General features: G+C 40.1%; 1 pseudogene; it reads left to right on the forward strand.

Annotated features, from left to right (window-relative positions):
• The first annotated feature begins 6,138 nt into the window (after nucleotides 1-6,138).
• Nucleotides 6,139-7,068, forward strand: LOC148534837 (taste receptor type 2 member 39-like; annotated as a pseudogene).
• Nucleotides 7,069-7,648: the final 580 nt, after the last annotated feature.

The following is a 7,648-nucleotide window of genomic DNA, read 5'->3' on the forward strand; positions in this document are numbered from 1 at the left end:
ATATTTTACTCCACTGGAATATTATGATATTTTCAACTAGAGGCTGACCTGCAGTGTATTGATTACATGTGAATTATTAAAATAATTTTTAAATTTAGTCACCAGTTAGTCATCTCCTATTGTAACAATAGTATCCATTACCCAGTACTAAGGTCCTTATTAAGAGTCAGTCTGAAATGGACTTGCAAAGTGCTTCCAAAAACAAAATTGCACCTCTTCTACCTGTTCGGAGAAATCACAAATCTCGTGCTGCAAATCCCTCCCCTTGTACCTTGCTTACATGAGACTTTATTGTGACTGGAGGGGTGGTTTTAGTATCAGACAGTAACACTAATACATAAAGAAAATAAAAAGAGAGGGCACTCACCAATTCCATAGAAAAGTAGAAAAAGTTTTTCATATCGAAGGCTCACATGTCGCATAAACTGTTCAATGTTTTGGTCTCAATGACCTTTGTCAAGACAGCCGATCCTTTCCATAATATATAACAACAAAGTGTCACCAGAATCAAAAAGTAAAAACAGCCACTTACCTGGGGCTCCTTATGTACCATCACCAATTATTGTATAGACCGACAATTCTACCAGTGTCTGTATAAAATGGCCCTGGTCTGTTGTAACAAGAAGTACCATCTCATCCAACTGACCCACATTTAAATAAAGGTGCTGTGGTGCTATCAGCTCTGGGCACTAACAGTGTATATAACAGACCCTTACAATTACATCCACACATGAGCAATATGCCACACAGTATTAGCGCACTCACATACACTCACTGCTGCTGAAATCTCACTTCTGTCACATGGACTGTTTTTTGCCCCTACTTACCAACACAATATGTTTGACTGGTTTATAGACATTACAAATTCGGGCACCTCAGAGAGTTTTTCTCCAACAATATGTCAAAAGAAAGCAACAGCATATTCCTTTTAGGAAACATGGATCCTTTGATCCCTGCTCCAACAATGCCAACATCAAGACTTTTATGAGATTGACTGAGCCTGATGATAAGAATGCTGAGATGAAACCCCTTTATGACAATTTATCCAGTGCATGGAGATATGCACTAAGATCTTTAAGGCAGAAAGATGAATTCGTGATTTGACCAGCAGATAAAGGAGGAGCAGTGGTTCTGCAGAACTGGATTGACTACGATAAAGAGATTAAACGTCAATTGTCTGACTTTCTCACTTATTGTAAATTAGATTGTAGACCTTTGTGTTAGACCAAGCAATGTATTGATAAAATAGTTGATATTGCTGTTCAGGTTGGATTGATGAATCTATATCCAATTTTCTTATGGTAGACAACCCTGTGTGCCCTATATGTTCACCCTTCAAAAGACTCCATTGGCACAATTTGTAGATTTGTTCTTGCAACCATTGGTCAGAGAGATGTTTAAGAGATACTGGGTATTTCTTGACAAAATTGCTTGTCTTGATGATTTACCTGACACTGCTTCACTTGTGACAATGGATGTCAAGTACACTATTCCTCCTCATGATGCAGGTCTAGCCATGATTAGAAAGAAACTTTCTGGAGGATTCATGAGTTGTCCACCAGTGGAATTCTTGATGGAACTGGTTGAGCTTCTCCTTCAATACAATTACTTTATGTATGGGATTGATTATTATAAGAAGAGATCAGGAACTGCACTGGATTCCAATTTGGCGCTATGTTATGCCAATCTGTATATGTGTGTATACGAGAACACCCATATTGTACCAATTTTTGGGACTGATATATTATACTGTCGATTCACTGATGATATCTTTCTAATCTGGAACAGTATGGAGGAGAAGTTAATACACTGAATGGGTTTGCCAGTCAAGTTAAATTTACATACAAGCGGATAGGTGTAAAGGGAATTTTCTGGACACTAGCATTTTTCGTGAAAGATCCAAAATTGAATGCACACCCTGCACCTATAATATTGCACCCATAATATTACTTACCTCTCTGGAGACCCACGTCGTGGGTCCGGCGCTGTAAAACGTCTGGAAAATGGCCGCGGCGGCCATATTCCCGTCATTTGCGCATGCACAGTACAGGGAAAATGGCCACTGTGGTCATTTTCCCGCTGACCTGTACATACATTATAGACTCTGTGCACACTTTAGTGGCCAGAGTCTATAACTCTGGAGCTGGCCACGCACAGCTCAGTGCGCTGCCGGCCGCTGGGCGGAGAGGAGGGGGCCCGTGTTGGAGACTGCACACTGGCCCCCTCCTCTCTAGAAAAGCCCCTGGTGTAGCCATCTGGACTGACATGTGATTTAAAGAAAGTAGACAAGAGAAATATTTATGCCACAATCTATACTTCATCTACTTAACAAAATAAGACGGAAGATAATGAGTATTTGCAGATATCAGTCTCTTGTTTATCCTCTGAAGAGAAGAAAAATTATTTATTTATTATTATTATTACTAGTTATTTATATAGCGCACACATTTTCCGCAGCGCTTAACAGAGAATATTTGACCACTCACATCAGTCCCTGCCCCAGTGGAGCTTACAATCTATATTCCCTATAACATGCTCACACACATACTTACACACTAGGGATAATTATAGTTGTGAGTCAATTAACCTACCAGTATATTTTTGGAGTGTGGGAGAAAACCCACGCAAGCACAGGGAGAATATACAAACTCCAAACAATTAGTGCCATAGTGGGAATCAAACCCATGACCTCAGTGCTGTGAGCCAGTAATGCTCACCACTACACCGTCTGTGCTGCTCTACTGATGATCTACTCAAATGTTTATTTGTACTGTTGTAAAATGATCCCATTGTACAATTGTGCCCTAGCAGAGCACTGCACTGATTGGCCAAAATAATTTGTTTCAGTACATTTTTAGTTGTAGTCTCTTGTTGTATTGCCAGGAATCTTCAAACCGGAACATCTAGTTTATTGAAAGTTCATTCATCACTTAGTTCAGTCCTGTATACGTGCAATCTGCATTGTTAGTTCTGAAATACTCTGCACAGGGAAAACCCATACTCTCAAGTTATCTGTCTAGGCTAGCACAGTCATTGTAATTTATTAATTTGTTACATAGCGCAATGGACAAACAGCAGTTTCACGTTTCACCTTTAGCTTTCTCAAGGCTGAGCCGAGTGATGGTATCACTGGGAATTCATCCAGGAGTTCAGACATTTTCAAATTATGTCTTATTGCCTGTAGCCAATAATGCGTCTGGTTCTGAGTTTGGAAGTAAGCATAAAAGAGGGCAAGTAACTGTGCACCTGGGTAACACCATGCTTTGCTGCAGGTGGGGCAGATGTAAAAAGTGTAAGGAGTGTGTCCAAACTCAAATGTAAATTGCAGTGTAAAAATAAAGCTGTCCCTTATTTTCGGGCCACATGCAAAAGCAGACCTTGCATGAAAATAGAAAAATATATTGCCCTCCCTGTGCATTGCAACATAGTTTGCTCCAGATACAAAGAAACTTTCTTTTTTTTTTTTTTTTTTTGGTTTGCTCCCATCTCATAATGTATGTATTTTTTTGTTACTTATACCTCTGTTCCGCCAAAAACCCGGGTCCAACCTGGGTTTTCAGACATGGTTCCAACCTAGGTCAGACACTGTTTACACTGCACCATCGATCTGGATTATTCTCAGGTCAACCCCGTTCACACTGAACCAGGGTCTGCCCTGTTAAACTTGTGAGGTCATAAAAAGTGGGACGTGACTACTCCACAACCACCAATCAGCTCATTTTAGACATGAAAAAAGAAAGGGAGAAAGGTACTCTCTTGTTTCTGGGGCACAGAAAAAGCTGTCTATATAGTTAATAAAATGTAACTTTTAATAATTACACGAAAAATGAATAATCATAGAAGAAGGACTAACCACATAGAACAACATACAAAATTATAATTTGAGGAATACAGCCGGTATTGGAATATGATTCTCAAAGTTCCAAAGAAGTAATACCTGTGCTGTTATAGCTCACCATAAAAGGATTACCAAGTGAACTAATTGGTACAGTTGTTGTAGGAAACAATCTATATGTTTAAGAAAAAATTATAACATTGGTTCACCGTAACAACATGTAATGATCACTCAATCATCGATATCATAGCTTGATGTAATAAAGTATAGTGAATTATCAGGTGAAGATTAAAGCACCAAGTGAAATGATGGGTACAGTTGTCGTTTGGAACCAATCTATATGTTGAAAAAATGATGTAGCATCGGTTCACTGTAACAACATGCAGTAATCAATCAATCATCGATATCATAGCTTGATGCAATAAGGTGTAATAGATAGACATATGATGATTGAGGCACTTGTACCAATACATATATGCTGACACAGTTCTATAATGTAATCTATCTCAATAGATACATGTAATGATGAGCCGATATATCAGTCAGCATATATGTATTGGTACAAGTGCCTCAATCATCATATGTCTGTCTATTACACCTTATTGCATCAAGCTATGATATCGATGATTGATTGATTACTGCATGTTGTTACAGTGAACTGAAGTAGCTGTGGCTGATGTTAAAGATGGACGTAGTCACGATGACCTGGAGTGCGCTACTAGCCGGCTGATTGATCCGGCTTCAGTGGCGCTTGGAGATGACGTCATCTCCAAGCGACAACTTTCACTCCGGAAAAGCCGGGTCTATGCAGACCCGACTCTGGTGTGAGCGGCGCCAACTTGCACCGACAAAATTCCGGGTCTGATCCGGATAGGAACTTTGGCCCTCATTCAGAGCCACTCGCTATTTGCGGTCGTTCGTTCTAAAACAAGGGGTGGCTATTCAAATGATCCGTTCGCAAATTGCAGTCTGTTCACACCTCTAAGTCTGAACGAGCGAGCAAAACATACGCTCGTTTATTTGTTAAAAACGCCCCCTGGCCGCTCGCACCATACGGCATGTCTGCTATTTATTAGATTAATCGAGTACATTGTACAGCGTATGAACTGCTCGCTATTCTTGTGGTTGGTTTTTTCAACCGCTATTTTGCGAGCAGTTCTGAGTTAAAAAAAACCAAGTGACGTGGTCAATGACGCTGCTGTATTAATTATGCACACCCTTAAAACGCCCGTTTTGACCTTTAAGCACGCCTGCGTTCTGATCTCCACTCCCCGTTTACAAGCACCTTCCCCTGTTACCACCCACATACACCTCATTCTGTCACTCAAAATAGCAGGCACTCGCTATATAGCGTACAAACGATTTTCGGCCGCACTGATTGGTACGCGCATGCGTACTAAAAACTGTACGCATGCGCAGATGTGCGAACATCGCTCGGAACGAGCGTACGGCCGCTAGTGAGCGGCTCTGAATGAGGGCCTTTGTTCCAACTCCGGGTCAGACCTGGAATTTAGGTGGAAAAGGGGTATTAGTTGTTTTTAACTTATTTGGCTATATTTACAGCAGTGGCTTCTGTAATCTCCTACTTGTTGGTGAGTTGCAGCTGAATATTTAAGGCGGCCCTCAGAGTCAGTGAACAGCACACTTTACACTGAATGTGAGCGCCTCTTTTATGATTTTTTTCCTACGTTTATTTTTGTCATGTCCTCTTCATTGGCGTTGTATTTTATTATACAAGAAACTATGGCATTAATTGCTGTATAATGACAATTATGTAATTGGAACACTGCGTACAGATTATATTACATCTCCATGCAGTCTAATATCATTAATAATCCCCACAAACATCAGGAGATTGCTGCTACTGTAGGTGCACAGGGAGCTGAGTTTCACATATACAGTACCTGACTGAGACCCATTTCACACAGAAAAGCAAATTACAAGGTAGAGCACTTTTATCTGGTAATTTGCTGATCAACTGTCCATGACCCTGCAATTTTGACCCGGGTTGACCCTTTCAGACAGAAAAAATACTTGTGTTGATCAGCTTTTCTGTCTGAAAGGGGGGGGGGTCAGGCTGGGACAGGCAAAATGGGGGTATTATTATGTAACTAATTTAGTCATTGCATTCAAATGTTAAAATGCAATGATAACAAAACTATTTGTAGATTTGTAGCCATATGTCATGCCAAACCTAATGCAAACAACCCTATGTATAATATTCCCCTGTTATACCACACCATACATTGGATGATTGTTAAGAAATCAGATGCTGTGAAATACAGTATTCATCACATCAAAATATGAATTTTAACACTTTCATCCTGTTATCATTTGTCCTCTGTTCTCTGATAATTATCGGATTACTTCTCAATGCATTTATTGTGACATAGATCTTCATTTGGTGGCTGAAGGGTCAAACTCTTCAAACCATTGACTATATCATGACCAGCCTGGGAGTGGTGAGGATCATTCTTCTAGCAATTGGTTTCCAAGTATCTACTGTGGTCATTTTCACTCATTCCTTCACTTCAAATGATGCTACTAAGTATCCTCTCACTGCTTCAGAATGTTTGGTGTTCTGCAGCCTGTGGTGGGGCACCGTACTCTGCGTCTTCTACTGCACGAAGATCACAAACTACAGCAACAGATTATTCATGAGACTTAAGATGAACATCTCCAGGATGGTCCCCTGGATGCTCCTGACCTCACTTCTGGTGTCTTTTCTTTCCAGCCTGCCCAACATATGGCTCGTGTACTCAGTACACTACATGAATTCTACCATGGACAGTAACAGCTCTAACACTGGAAATGTGACTCTGGACACAAATTTGGGAAATTCATTTGTCATCTTTTTCACAGGATCCCTCGTACCGTTCCTCATATTCTGTGCGGCCATTTGTCTTCTGATTGTATCGCTCCTGAAACACACCAAGAATATGAGCAGCAAAGATTCAGGATTCACTAATATCCAACTAGACGCTCACATAAGTGTAATTAGAAATATGGTCTCTTTTCTGTTCTTTTATGCTCTGTGTTTTATAAGTTCAAACATGATACATTTTTGCTACCAATCAGAAGAATCAGCCTGTTTATCATTGTGCAATATTTGTTGCTTTGCCTACCCAAGCCTGCACTCCATTGTATTAATAGCCAGCAATGCCAGAATGAAACGCTCTCTTCTTACTGCTCTGCGCTGTGCAGGAACCAGAAAACCACACGACCAAATGTAATAATTGAACCTGTACTGTTTCACATATTGGGCAAAATTTACTAAGCGGCAGGTTCTAAACCCCGGAGGTTTGGTGGCTGTTTACAGTAGGTTCTATTCTGTTCTAAACCCTAGAGGTTTGGTGGCGGTTTTGCAGCAGTTTCTAACTGGCAGCCCTGTTCTATTCTATTCGAAAATGTGTTTTGACGACGGTTTTGCAGCGGTTTTGCAGTGGGTTTGACCTTAGTAATTCTGCAGATAGCAAAACCGCCGCAAAACTACCACCAAACCACTGGGATTTAGAACCCGCTGCTGAGTACATTTTGCCCATTGTCTGTAAGCAGCAAAGTAATTATAGGCTATAATATCACTTTAAGTTTGACAACAGCTATAGTGCAATTTAATTATTTGTATTTGATTTCTTTGAATTTGGTTTCTACATAAAATAGAATAGGGAGCAGCAATTACTGTGCCGCTTACTATATCTTTAAATATACCGAATAAATATACTGTAAATCTTTTTGTACGGTCATTATTTTGATGGTTTTTCCTAATGACTAGATGAACGGTGCAAATAAGCAGGAATAAGTTACAGTAATTTT

This window comes from Taudactylus pleione, unplaced genomic scaffold (assembly GCF_031769625.1).
Source record: "Taudactylus pleione unplaced genomic scaffold, aTauple2 ptg000063l, whole genome shotgun sequence".
NCBI classification, from domain to species: domain Eukaryota; kingdom Metazoa; phylum Chordata; class Amphibia; order Anura; family Myobatrachidae; genus Taudactylus; species Taudactylus pleione.